Genomic DNA, 14,708 nt, shown 5'->3' on the forward strand with positions numbered 1-14,708 from the left:
GAGGGGAAAACGGCTAGGGTCCCTGAAACTTTCAAAGCCACCAAAGTGCCCTGAAACAGTGTGCTTTGAGTTCTTGTCTCAAGAATTCGAAGAATGGGGGCTGGGGATTTAGCTCAGTGGTAGAGCGCTTACCTAGGAAGCGCAAGGCCCTGGGTTCGGTCCCCAGCTCCGGGGGGCGGGGGGGGGGGGGGAGATTAAAAAAAGAATTCGAAGAATGAAATTCATAGGCCACAAGGGGTGATTTGAAAGAGAAATGTATTAAATCTAGTATAGATTCATAAGTGGGGGCTTAAGAGAGAATGGGAAAGAGAGAAGAGTTTCTGCACCATGGCAGGGTGGAGGTGGGGATTCTCCCCAGGAAATAGGGTAGCTCTGAGCTACCTTTCCAGGAGCCTTTTAAAGGGCTTATGGCAGAGACTGGAGTGAAGCTCAGAGAGAAGGGGGTGGGCTGGTCAGGCAGGTCTGTCCGGCTGTGAGAGGACCCGATCAGTTTCAGGCATTTATTCCCATACAGCCTCTAGGCAGAAAATGCTTTTCAAGGAAATAACAAAAAACAAGAACCAGAACTTTCCTCAGGTGCCCGGCCTCCAGCAAGTACTGGGGCTCTGGGGGCCCCGCGTTTTTGGACTGGGTTCAGTGTTTATCAGTACTTCTGTGTATGACGTAAGTAAGCTAATCCAGAAAGGAGTGTGAGGGAAATGAAGGAAAGGAAAGGAGGAAGGGGTAGATCACTCTGTCAAGTTCTAGAAATGCAGCAGGACCTTTATTAAACAGAAGTTTACTAGGTGGTAGCGGGAGTTATGGACTATTGATCGTGGGGAACTAGATTTTCTCCCAATGACCAATAACTATCTTTGACTTCATTCTAATGGCAGCCCCTAATCCTCTGCCTTGCAAAAGGGGCCCCTTCCCATAATGCATCAGGATATCACACCACATCGGAGGGTGGGATTGGGGGATGGGGGTTGCCATATAAGAACAGAAAAGTGGGGCTGGAGAGATGGCTCAGTGGTTAAGAGCACCAACTGCTCTTCCAGAGGTCCTGAGTTCAAATCCCAGCAACCACATGGTGGCTCACAACCATCTGTAATAAGATCTGATGCCCTCTTCCGGTATGTCTGAAGACAACTACAGTGTACTCATATATAATAAATAAATCTTTTTAAAAATAAAAAGGACAGAAAAGTGATGTAAGCCCCATTCTGGGAAAATCAAGGCTGCTCCTAGAGTCCTTCACCTTTCTCCCAGCTGAGTTTGGGAATACTCCTCCTCCTTCACCTACAGTGAAGACTGTAGTAGGAGCTTGGCAGAACACACCTTCGGTTCCAACCCCAGGAGGCAAAAGCTGGGGGCTCAGCACAAGGTTTCCTTCAGGCTGTATAGTGAGTTTGTAGCCAGCTTGGGCTTCAGGAGATACTATCTGAGTAAAGGCTCGGAGAGGCTAGGGAAGATGAACTGGTTGGAGCAGTAGAGGTCAAAGAAGAGGGCATTTCAAAGAGTCAGGGACTCCAGAGCCTCACAGGCCCCCATCCAGCCCCATGGGCTGTTATGGACAGTGTATTGAACATGGGGAGAGTAGGAATACCACCAGTGTGTGAGGGCTGAGATAAAGGCAGAGCAGACTGAGCATCCTTCCCCATGGGCCCTTATCTCCACCAAAGCAAGAATTCATAGATGAGAAAAAGAAAGGCAGCTGGAGGAAGTTTATTACAAGACAAAGGCTGAAGAGGTGACTACAGCTTCAGAATTTTGGGTTGCATGGTTTTTCTTTTCTTTTTTTCTCCTCTTCCTCCTCCTCTTTTTTCTTCTGGTTCTGTTTTTTAGATCGATTTATTTATTTATTTATTTATTTATTTATTGCACTTGAATGTTTTGTTGAGTGTATGTATGTGCACCATGTGTAGGTCCGGTGCCAGTGGAAGTCAGAAGGATTCAGAGCCCCTGAAACCGGTGTTACAAGTAAATGGTTGTGAGACAATGTGTGGGTGCCAGGAATGAATCTGGGGTCCCCAACAACAGCAACAAGAGCTCTTAACCACTAAGCTATCTCTCCAGTTTCAGATAGCTTGTTTTATAGGGATTTTTTTTTTTAATTGAGAGAGGATTGCACATTCTTACACTGGATAAGTAACCAAGAATGATCATAGACTCCTGATCCTTCTGCCTGTGCTTTCTGAGTGCTATAATTACAGGTGTGCAGTATTACACTATTACTGGAATTTTATCATTGATAAAAACAGTTAAGAACTGACTTAAGTTGAAGCCCAAGGGCAGTTTTATTTGGGTTTAAAAAAAGCAAAACAAAACAAAAACCCAGGGGGAGGGGAGTGGGATAGGGGGTTTTTGGAGGGGAAACTGAAAGGGGATAACATTTGAAATGTAAATAAAATAACTGATAAAAATAATTTTAAAAAACAACATACACATACACAAAGCCTGAAAAAACCAAAACAACAACTATGACGACGACAACGACAAAACAAAACCCAGAGCAGGCAGTGGAGAAGAGGAGAAAGAACTCTCCTATTGAAGCTGGCAGTCACCTGCTGGGAAGGGAGGCTTCAGAGAAAGAGTAAGGGGTGAAGGGTGCAGGGGTGAGAGACATGGGCAGGGACCCGAAGCGTTAAGGGAAGTGTCTTTAGAAAAGAGATAAAAAGAAGAAAGGAGGAAACATGCCCTTCTTTAAGTTCAGTAAAGTGGGTGGACTTCCTAAGCCTCTAGGTGTATCCCAGTGAAGTGCTGCAGAGGGCCAGGATTCTGGACGGGAAAAGCACAATTCCTATTAAAGGACTAACTATTCCGCCATCTCTTCAACATGGCTTTCAATGACCCAACCTTCCTAGGGGTGTCCCTTTGGCCAAGGGATCGACTGGGCTTAAGGCCCAACTGGGTTAGGCCAGAGATTTTGTTCTCTTGATCAGAGGAATAAATGGTACGTGGTGCTGGGAGTCGGCCCAGGTCTCCGTGCACTGTAGAGAAATACTCTACCAGCTGGGCTCCGTCCTTCACCTCTTGTATGTGGTATTTTTGACACAGGATCTCAATAAATATCTCAGCCTGGCCTCACAGTTATGTCACTCTTCCTGCCTCGGTCTCCAAAGCACAGGCCTTACTGGGTAAGCTAACACGGCTGGCTTTCTAGTTTTTAGTTTTTTTTTTTTTTTTTTCCAGGTAAAACCTGTTCTGGATTTTGTCCGGAGCCATATAGTTGTCTCAGTAGTTGGAAATACAAATAAACGTAGCGGTAAATCATTGAAAATGATGCCAAACACCAGGCACCATGCCACACTACCTCCTGCTACTCACTGACTCCAGCAGTCTCTCCGTCTCCATGGCTACTCTCTGGCCTGCCCCTGCTGCAAACTCTGCTCCCATTCCCAGCATCCGCCCTCTGTTGTTATAGTCACAACTCCCAGTAACCCATTAACATCAAAACTCAATAAACTTGTTAGTTAGCAATCAGATTTATATCAGTAAACTCCACGAAAACATCCACACAATACTCACAACCAATTGACATTGATATAAACTCCACACCTAGATAAGACAAATTGTCCTGTAAAAATCCATCCCTTATGAAATATTCATAGCTACCTGTGGCCATTTAAAGCCACACGGATCTGGGTCCTCCTGCTCTGCCTCCATCTTGGTTCTTCTCTTTCTCTCTCCCTCTCTCCTGCCTTTCAAAAATGCTGCCCCCACCTTTCTTTTTCACTGCCAGATCATGGACCTTGCCTTACCTTGTGCCTGCCCTCACCTGTAATATAGACATGGATCCGCAGTAGAGGGCGGGGGATGTGGCTCAATGGTAGAGAGCCCACCTAGCATGTACAGGGCTGTAGGTTCAAAACTCAGCACAAGGGGAACCCTTTCAGCCAAGGGGCTACTTATAAGCAAACAGCTGTGCTTTGTGTCCTGGAGAGTGCGTATGTTTTCCTTTCTCTCAAGAACAGAAAAAAGCCCAACCTGTACTTTTCCTTGTAATATTCTAATTACCTTATTAGCCGAAACTTGTATTTTGCTTCAAACAACAGTTCCTGCAGAGGACGTGACTGATACTTCATTGTAGAAGGTGAACTTTAGTGAAAGGAAGTCGTTGGAGACTGACTATAATCAGTCATTCTTTGAGCTGCTCCTGGCCAGGGTGGAAGGGCCCCACACAAGAGCATAGCCTGTGTCCACACAAAACAGTTCTTCAAAAGCAGTAAGAGAACTTACTCCGGGGGCTGGAGAGACGCTCACCAGTTACGGACACTGGCAGCCCTTGCAGAGGATCTGGGTTTGCTTCTCAGCGCTCACATGGCAGCTCAGGACTGCCTGTAATTTCAGCTCCACGGGATCTAACCAACACCCTCTTCTGACTTCTGAAGACTCCTGCACTCATGTGGTATGCAGACATATGCTCAGGCTCATGGGCAGACAGACAGACAGACAGATATTTTTTAAAAGAGAATGTATTCTGGACACAAATATAAATTATCTTGGCTCAAGAAATCGAATCTAAGTCACCTCAAATACCATGTTACAACATGGTGATGGTTTCACTCATTCTTTCGTTCATTCATTCATTCATTCATTCACTGAGACAGGGTCCCACATGCCCCTGACTGACCTCAAACTCCCTATGTTGCTGATGATGGCCTTGAACTTTCGGTCCTCTGTCTTCTCAGGGCCAGAGTCAAAGACACGTACGGCCATGCTGAGCTTTGTGGTGCTGGGGATGGAACCCAGTGCTCACTGCATGCTAGGCAAGCACTCCACCGACTGAGCTACAGCCCAGCTCTCTCAAGCTTTCATAGTAACAGAACAAAGGAAGTCATCACTCGAGGTGTTTTTAATATACATGTGTGGACATATCAAGGCAGGTAGCTGTGGCAAAGCTTTGAAACCTCAGAGTCTGATGATATTCTTAGCCTTTGAGTTGGTGGAAGCTAGTGGCTGGTTAGTATATCTCAAAAGATTTCACCAGATAATGCAGATGTTAGTTCAGACCCATAGGTGTGAAAGGGACTACCAAGGGGGCTGAAAATAGCCTAAGAGAATTTGACTGTGGACCTGCAACATTCCAACTCCCACAATCACAGTTCTCTTGAGTCTACCTGTAGACTCTTAAACACATGAGAGGCTTTTTCTTTTTCTTTTTTTTTTTTAAATAAGATGTATTTATTTACTATATATATAAGCACACTGTAGCTGTCTCCAGACACACCAGAAAAGGGCATCAGATCCCATTACAGATGGTTTTGAGCCACCATGTGGTTGCTGGGATTTGAACTCAGGACCTCTGGAAGAGCAGTCAGTGCTCTTTTTTTTTTTTTTTTTTTTTTTTTTTCAGAGCTGGGGACCGAACCCAGGGCCTTGCGCTTGCTAGGCAAGCGCTCTACCACTGAGCTAAATCCCCAACCCCGCAGTCAGTGCTCTTAACCACTGAGTCATCTCTCCAGTCCAAGAGGCTTTTTCTTGAGAACTCTTTCATACCTGTAAGCTGCCTCAGTCTTGGTGGAGATGTTTCTGTTAGTACCTTTCTGGGGCAGGGGCATCAAAGCCATGGTATGTATGTATGTATGTATGTATGTATGTATGTATGTAGTATGTATGTATATATTTAGTGTTTATGTAGTATGTATGTATGTATGTATACGTTTAGTGTTTATGTAGTATGTATGTATGTATGTATTTCTTCAGTTTGGTTTTATCTTTAATGCTGGGGACTGAACCCAGGGCCTCATCACAGAGAACCTGCAAGTGTTCTAGCACTGAACTTCACCAGAGCCCAGAAAGCAATGTCTGACCACACATCAGCGTTTCTGAGAGGCTTCTCCGGGGTTCTTTCCTCTCCTTTTGAACACATTTGATCTTCCTTGACACCCATCATTCTGGTCCTGCCTCTGGTTTCTGCCACTTCAGCCTGACACTTTGGAGCATACCTGCTGGGCTCATCAAAAACCTCACCACCCTCCCCCTCCCCCATGCACCTCTGCATCATCCTGCCCTGCAGCTCCCGCCAGCAAGCACTGAGCACCTGGGGAACAGAGTTCCTGGGCTGCTTCTGCATCCTCTGACTTACGATCAAGTCCCAAAGCCAGCTACACAGGTACAGTCAGTGAGCTGACATGTTAGCTCCGAAGCACAGGTATGGGCCTGTAGGACACTAACCTAGAGTGCTGGTATAAGCAAGAATACTTCCCACAGGCTCAGATGTTTGAATGCTTGGCCCCGGTTGGTGAACTGTTTGAGAAGAATTAGGAGGTGTGGCCTTGTTGGAGGAGGTGTGTCAAGGGGGTTATCCTTTGAGGTTTCAAAAGCCCTCGCCAGACCTGGTACTTTCTCTGTTTGCTCCCTGTGAGTCAAGATACAAAGCTCTCAGTTACTGCTTTAGCACCACACCTGCCTGTCTGTTGCCAAGCTCCCAGCATGATGATAACGAATTAACCCTCTGAGACTAACCCCCGATTAACTGCTTTTTTTTATAATCTGCCTCGTTCACTGAGTCTCCTCAGAGCAATAGAACGGTAACTAGGACCTTAGCATGCAGGGGGGTGTGGTACCTGCTGAGCATGTGCAAAGAAGCTCTGCCTTTGATCCCCAGCACTGAGGAAAAAGATGCAGCTGGATCAGAAGCTCAAGGTCACCCTGGGCCAAGATGAGATGGAGGCGCCCACTTTCCTAATTGAAACGGTATGTATTGTACTTGTGTACTGAAACTAAAACATCGCAGTGGGACATATAAACATACAGTTATTTAACTGGGCACTGTGGTGGTGCATGCCTTTAACCCTAGCACTGTAGAGACAGAAGCTGGTGGATCTCTGAATTTAAGGCCAGTCTGGTGTTTACAGAACACCCAGGACAGCCTGGGCTACACAGAGAAAGCCTGTCTTGAAATACAAAACAAACGAGTATATACACATATGTTGGGATAATCTTGTGTGCTGGGTAAAGGTTCTCTTTGCTTTGTTCGAATGTTGCTTTCTGTACTAGCAGAGTCCTGAGTACTGTCTGGACTTTGGTATTGTTATTTTTATGAAGCGTTTTGTAAAATCTTCTCCATCTTTGGATTGGTTTAATAAAGAGTTGATGGCCTGTAGCAGGGTAGGAGAGAAAAGGTGGGACATCCAGGAAGAGGGGACTCTGGGAAAGAATCAGGTGGTTGGGGACTTGGGGGAAATTTGAAAGGTGGAAGGAACAGGTGTCAGGGCTGAAGGGGAGGTAATGGGTCACATGGCAGGATGAAGATTACAATAAATGGGTTAATTAAGATATATGAGCTATTTGGGAACAAGCCTAGCTATAAGGCCTAGGCATTCATAAATAAAAATAAGTTGGGGTTGGGGATTTAGCTCAGTGGTAGAGCGCTTGCCTAGCAAGTGCAAGGCCCTGGATTCAGTCCCCAGCTCCGAAAAAAAAAAAAAAAGAAAAGAAAAAAAAAATAAGTCTCTGTGTCATTATTGGAAGCTGGTAGGTTTAAATAGTTCAACAATATACATAAAGTACATATCATATATTGTATTACTTATTAATAAATAATAACCATCTATGCTTTTATATGTAACATATAGTTATTATGTTATATATAGTTTTATTTATGGTTATATATAACATATAACAACTATATAGAGTATGTACTTTGCTACTTATTAACAAGTAATAACTACATATAAGTATATATTTTAACTATATATAATATAACAATTATATAATGTTATAATTTTTCTTTTTTTTTTAAAGATTTATTTACTTGTTTTATGTATATAAGTACACTTTAGCTGTCTTCAGACACACCAGAAAAGGGCATCAGATCTCCTTACAGATGATTGTGAGTCACTATATGGTTCCTGAGAATTGAACTCAGGACCTCTGGAAGAGCAGTGCTCTTAACCACTGAGCCATCTCCCCAAGCCCTAATTTTAATTTTTTTCAAACCTTATTTTTAGTGATGGTCCTTAAATGCTTTAACCTTCCCTGTAACCCACCACTCACCAGAGGTAGTGGGGGGAAAAGGATATGGGGAAGTGGACATGTTTAGGAAGGTTCTTTGGAGCAAGTCCCCTCTGTGTTGTCTGGAAATCGGCAGTTCAGTTCACAGGTTAGGGGAGGCAGCTCCAGACACTTGGGAACATTTCATGGATACATCCACAGCCCAGTTTGGTAGAGTCAGGTTAGCAAACACTAATCAGCACCTATGGCAACGCCTAACAGAGACAGTGAGGTGAGCAGGAGGAAGGACCAGGAGGAACGCCATTCCAGGCTGTGTCACAAGTTGCACAGCTAGCTCCATCAGCCAAGCTCTGCCTCTGTCACTGTCAGTTGGATCCTATTGACACCCTCTAAGCATCATGTGTCCTCCACATGCCTTTCCTCAGCACGTGCATCCAATCAGCCCGAGTCCACTGAAGCAGCAGCAAACTGCAGCACACCACCAGCATTTCTCTATGGTAACCGACAAATGCAGCTCAACTATGCAGTGTAAGGCAGACCAATACATGCATGTCCTTGGCAAAGAATCCTTCATCACGTGTCCTTTCACGTGCTTGCTTTAGCTGAATATCCTCTCTGCTGTGTCTGCTTCAGTGAAACGTTCCTTCCTGAGTCTGCCTTAGCCTTTCACCTGTGTCCATTGTTAAACATTCCTTCACGTGTTTGCCCCGGCAAAACACCATCCAACCGACGGTCCCAAGAACTCTTAAGTTTCCACTTCATAATATAGTTAATACCCATTAATAAGAACTTAAGGAAGACTGGAGAGATTGCTTAGTGGTTAGGAGTACTGACTGCTCTTCCAGAGGTCCTGAGTTCAATTCCCAGCAACCGCACAGTGCTTACAACCATCTGTAATGGGATCTGATGTCCTCTTCTGGTGTGTCTGAAGACAGCGACAGTGTACTCACATACATGAAATAAATAAATAAATCTTTTAAAAAACTAAAAAAAAAAATTTAAGGGTCAGATGTGGCACACAGATGATCATTTGCTTAGCACAAATTAGTCCCTGGATCCTAACCAGCACTACAGAAAACCAAAACAGTGTGCTCTGCCCCCATGTGTAATGTGTATGTTTGTATGTGGAGTTGTGATCCTCCATGTGCCAATGCAGAGGCCAGAGATGTCGTCGTCGTCGTCTTCTTCTTCTTCTTCTCCTCCTCCTCCTCCTCCTCTCCCTCTTCCTCTTCCTCCTCCCCCTCCTCCTTCTCCTCTCTGTCTCTTTCTCTCTTTCCACCTTAGTTTGAGAGAGTCTCTCTTAGTGAGCATGGTGTTGTCCACCTTGCCTAGATATTAGCTGTCCATAGAGCTCCTGGGACTTGTGTGGTCACTGAGGATCCAAATTCAGGTCCACACAGTTGCAGAACAAGCACTTGACTCCCTCAGCCCCAAGAAGCTGTTTAAGGATCTGAAAATGTTATCTATGTTGGTTTGATCATTACATATTATATGTGTATACTGAATTACCATATTGAATGTATATGAATATATGTGAATCAGAATATTAGGTTAGATACCATAGTGCACACGAGTAACTCCAACACCTGAGAAGCTGAAGCAAGAGAACTTCAAGTTCTAGGTGGACCTGAGCTATGTAGAGAGACTACCTCAAAAAAAAAAAAAAAAAAGGTAAATTAAAAGAAAGAAATCATTAGCTGAGCATAGTTTCACAGTCTTGTCTTCAAGAGAGACCTTGACCATACTGGTTTCCAGGCCTGGTGGTTGCCTGGGTTCTGATGGAGCAGGGCCTCGGGGAGCTGGCGTGGGGATCTAGTTCACGGGGGCGAGATGAAGTCAGTAAGAGGCAGCAGCAGGGCCAGGGTGGAGTACGTTTTTATTTCTTTTAAAAATGTAGTTATTTTTTAAATGATGCATATATGAGGTCTGCCACATGCATACATGTGCCCACTGAAGTAAATGTGAATCCTCTGATAGGGGTTATGCTCCTTTAAAAAATTATTTATTCTTATTTTATTTTGTTTTGCCTGTGTGTATGTCTATATGAGGGTGTCAGATCCACTGGAACTGGAGTTACAGACAGTTGTGAGCTGCCATGTGGGTGGCGGGAATTGAACTCAGGTCCTCTGGAAGAGCAGCCAGCGCTATCAATCACTAAGCCATCTCTCCAGTCCTCATGCATGTTCTTAACCATTGAGTATGTGGTGGTTTGAATATGCTTGACCTTGGGTGTGGCACTCTTAGGAGGTGTGGCCTTATTGGAGGAAGTGTGTCACTGTGGGAGTGGGCTTTGAGGCTCTCCTCCTAGCTGCAGAGTCTTCTCCTGATTCCCTTCAGAACAAGATGTAGAACTTTGAGTTCCTTCTTGAGTACCATGCCTGCCTGGATGCTACCATGCTTCCTGCCTTGATGGCAATGAACTGAACCTCTGAATTTATAAGCTAGCCCCAATTAAATGTTGTCCTTTACAAGAGCTGCCTTGGTCATAGTGTATCTTCATAGCAATGAAACCCTAAGACAGAAGAAGTTGGTACCAAGGACTAGGGTATTGGGGTATTGCTGTGCTAGGCCTGACCATGCTTTTGTTTGGAAGAATATGGATTTTGGGACTTTGGATTTGGAAAGTGGCTTTAAGTGGGGGCTTAATCAGCCATCCTAGTAGGAATATGGATGGAATCATTGGTGCTGAGTGTGTGACTTGAACTGTGGGGGTTTCAGAGGAGAAGAATGTTAGTATATGGTGTAGAGACTGGTTTTGGTGAAGAACATGGCTGTTCTTTGTCCTTATCTGGAGTCTTCCTGGGACTAAGGCTAAGGTGAAGAGAATCAGATCAACTGCATTGACAAAGGAAGTCTCAAAAGCCCATCCTCACAGTGACACACTTCCTTCAACAAGGCCACACCTACTCCAACAAGGCCACACCTCCTAATAGTGCCACTCTCTGGGCTGAGTATCTCTCCAACCCACTTCCCCATCCTTTTTGTTTTTGTTTTGTATTTGTTTTTGAGACTCGGTCATGTACTCCATGCTGTCTCTAAGCCCCCTAACTTATCATTGATAACCTTGATCTCCTGATTCTCTTGCCTCTACTTTCCAAGAGCTGGGATTACAGGTGTGCACAAGCCGGGCTTCAGATTGGCCTATGGGAATGTCTGTGGGAGACTGTCTTGATTAATGATGGACGTGGGAGGGCCAACCCGCTCTTGGCAGGATCATTCCTCAAGTAGGTGTTTCTGGGCTGTGTAGGAGGCTGGTCAAGTTAGAACCACGACAGAGAGTAAGCCAGCAAACGAACCAGCAAGCATCATTCTACGGCAGCCAGGGCCACACAGAAAAACCCCTTCTTGAAAAACCAAAACAACAACAAAACTTCATTAGACTCTTACCACACTGGGACATGGGATTTGTGGTAACTTAAATTTGTGTTCCCAGGGCACTCAATCTGACTCCATAATAAAGAATATGTCTCTTATTTCCTTTGAAATAAGGTTTTTGTTTGTTTTTTTGTCTGCCTAGTACGTAAGTTTGTATCCTACTTAACATTGAATACTTTCCTTACTATGATTACTGTTAGCTCAGTCTGTGACCCATAGTTGCTCCCGGCTGTAAATGGGTATTTGGAGTGGTCCATGGGGACAGAAAGGCCGGTTTCTGAAAAGTGAGATGAGCCTTGATTGCAGCAGGGTCTGAGAAGGGTGGGGACTGAGAAACCAGCTCAGCTACTTTTCCAGCATTGGAATGCTCGAGCTTCTGTGGTCTAGCTGCCTCTGCACTGGCCAGATTTCTCCTTTGTTGAAGGTCCCTTTCGTGCCAGGTCCCTGGGATGTGGGAGGAGTCTCACGTCGGTTGTTGCAGAAAGAAAGCCGGGCCAGTGAATGGGCAGGAGCCACACCCAGCCGAGGTGAGTAGAAGTGGGAGGGGCCACGGTGGAGTGAGTCACGCTTGAGTCACCCCAGAGTGACTCAGAAACAGGAATGGAGTCTCCTGCTGGGAGAGCATGTGGGACGGGAAATTCCAGCTGGCTGAAGGGAGGGAGAAGGTCTGGGGATGGTGAACACTAAGAAGTTTAGGAACAAAGAGGAGTTTGAGGAGCAGGGAAAGGAACCCTCAGAATTTACCGAACAGGAAGTCCTATCTGGATGACAGGTGGGAGCAAGGCAACAACGGCTAATGATCCGGAGTCCAGGTGAGAAGTCAGGAGGCTGAGTGCTGACCACAGTGCATAGATGAGGCACACCTCAGGTTCCTTACTGGCCCACGCCCCAGGGAGCCTCCCATGCCAGCTTCAGTCCTCTCTTGATCTACTATGGCCAGTTGCTCTCTTGAAGGCTTCCCACCCCCAACCTGGAACTCAACAAACCCTAGGGATTATTATTATTATGACTGGCATTATGCCACTATGTTACTATGGTAGCTTTGGCTTTTTTTTTTTTCTTTTTAAAAGATAGGGTGTTACTATATAGCCCAGGCTGGCCTGGGCTTTACAGGAATTCACTTATCCTCTGCCTGTGCCTCCATACCGAGTACCGGGATGAAAGGGGTGTGCTACTTGGCTTAAATTTTTTTTTTTGTTTTGTTTTTGTAATGTAGGTTTTAGGAATGAAAACCTTCCCATTTTCATAGTTAACACTTCTCGGGCTGGAGAGATGGCTCAGTGGTTAAGAGCACTGACTGCTCTTCCAGAGGTCCTGAGTTCAATTCCCAGCAACCACATGGTGGCTCACAACCATCTGTAATGAGATCCAATGCCCTCTTCTGGTGTGTCTGAAGACAGCTACAGTGTACTCATATATAATAAATAAATCTTAAATAAATAAATAAATAAAAGAGTACTGACTACTCTTCCAGACCTCCTGAGTTCAAATCCCAACAACCACATGGTGGGTGGCTCAGGACAATCTGTAATGGGATCTGATGCTCTCTTCTGGTGTCTGAAGTCACTGACAGTGTACCCACATACATGAAATAAATAAATCTTAAAAACAAAACAAACAAACAAGAAAACACTTCTCCTTTGGTCTTTAACTAAAAAGAAGAAGGAGGAAGAGGAGAAGGAAGAGGAGAAGAAGCAGAAGCAGCAGCAGCAGCAGCAGCAGCAGCAGCAGCAGCAGCAGCAGCAGCAGCAACTCTGGTGCTGGAGAGATGGTTATAGTAGAGGCCACACTGTTGTTACAGAAGATCTGAGTTCGGTGCTCAGAGTCCACATGGGATTACTTACGACTGCCTGTAATGCCAGCTCCAGGAGGATCTGATAGCTCTGGTCTCAGTATGCATATACACTCATGCGCACACACCTACACTCAGATACATACATACACATCTTTTTTTTTTTTTTTTTTTGAGACAGGGTTCCTGTGTAGCCTTGGCTCTCCTGGAACTTGCTTTGTAGTCCAGGCATTAATCCTACTTGTCAAAAATAAGACCACTACCACACTTTTAAGCCAAATTTGAAACAACCTTTAATTAAATACTGGCCAGGTTAATGGACTCTACCCAGGCCCATACCTGTGTTTGTTTCTACTAGGTCTAATCAGGGGCAAGTGTACATTCCCACGTGATTCCTGCCCACATACCTCCTGCCTGCACGTGATCAAGTCCATCCGGTGCAAATGGATCAAACACATGCAGGACAAACAGGAACGAACTCTTTTTTTTTTTTTTCTTTTTTTCGGAGCTGGGGACCGAACTCAGGGCCTTGCGCTTGCTAGGCAAGCGCTCTACCACTGAGCTAAATCCCCAACCCCAGGAACGTACTCTTAACTGCAAACAGAGCTCTTAGCCTGAAAGGTCTACTTTTCCTGTTTTGGTCTCACACACACCAGCCTCGAACTCAATGAGATTTGTCAGTCTCTGCCTCCGAGTGCTGAGAGTAAAAGCCTGCACCACCACTGCCTGGTCAATTAAAAAAGAAAATTAAAATTTTAACTACATTTAAAATTTTACTTTTATTTCATTTATTTATTTGTTTTGAGACAGGATCTCACTATGTAGCCTTGGCTGGACTAGAATTTCTATATAGATCAGGCTGAACTCACAAAGACCTATTTGCCTCTGCTTCTCTGAGTTCTGGAATTAAAAGTGGCTACCACAGGCTGGAGAGATGGCTCAGCGGTTAAGAGCACTGTTTGCTCTTCCAGGGGTCCTGAGTTCAATTCCCAGCAACAATGTGGTGTCTCACAACCATCTGTCATGGGATCTGATGCCCTCTTCTGGTGTGTCTGAAGACAGCTACAGTGTACTCATATAAATAAAATAAATCTTAAAAGAAAAAAAAAAAAGCAGGTACCACTACATCCAGCCTAGCTTTGGTGTGGTGTGTGTGTGTGTGTGTGTGTGTGTGTGTGTGTGTGTGTGTGATGTCAGAAGACAATTTGAAGGAGTCAGTCCTTCTGTTTTTACTTTCCAGCAGGTGGTTTCTGGGAATTGGCTTGTATCATCAGGCTGGGCTGCAGGAACCTTAACCCAAGGAGCCGCCTTGCTGGCCCTGGTCTTTGAGGGGTTTTTAGTTTTCTTTTCAGACAGGGTCTTCTGTGGACCAGGCTGACCTCAAACTTGCTCTAGGCTCTTAAATGCTGACCCAATCTCCAACCCTGATCTTGAACTCTGATTCTCCAGCCTCCTCCTCCAATGTCCTGGCATTATAGGGGGTGCCCTGCTTTTATCCTTGGCTTTTACAATTTAGGAGTGGGCACCACCAAGAAAATAGCTACTGCCATCACAGCCCAGCCTCATCCCAAGCTGGTTTGGGGAATAGATGAAAATGTGTGCT

Source organism: Rattus norvegicus, chromosome 4 (assembly GCF_036323735.1).
Source record: "Rattus norvegicus strain BN/NHsdMcwi chromosome 4, GRCr8, whole genome shotgun sequence".
In the NCBI taxonomy this organism is placed as follows: Eukaryota; Metazoa; Chordata; class Mammalia; order Rodentia; family Muridae; genus Rattus; species Rattus norvegicus.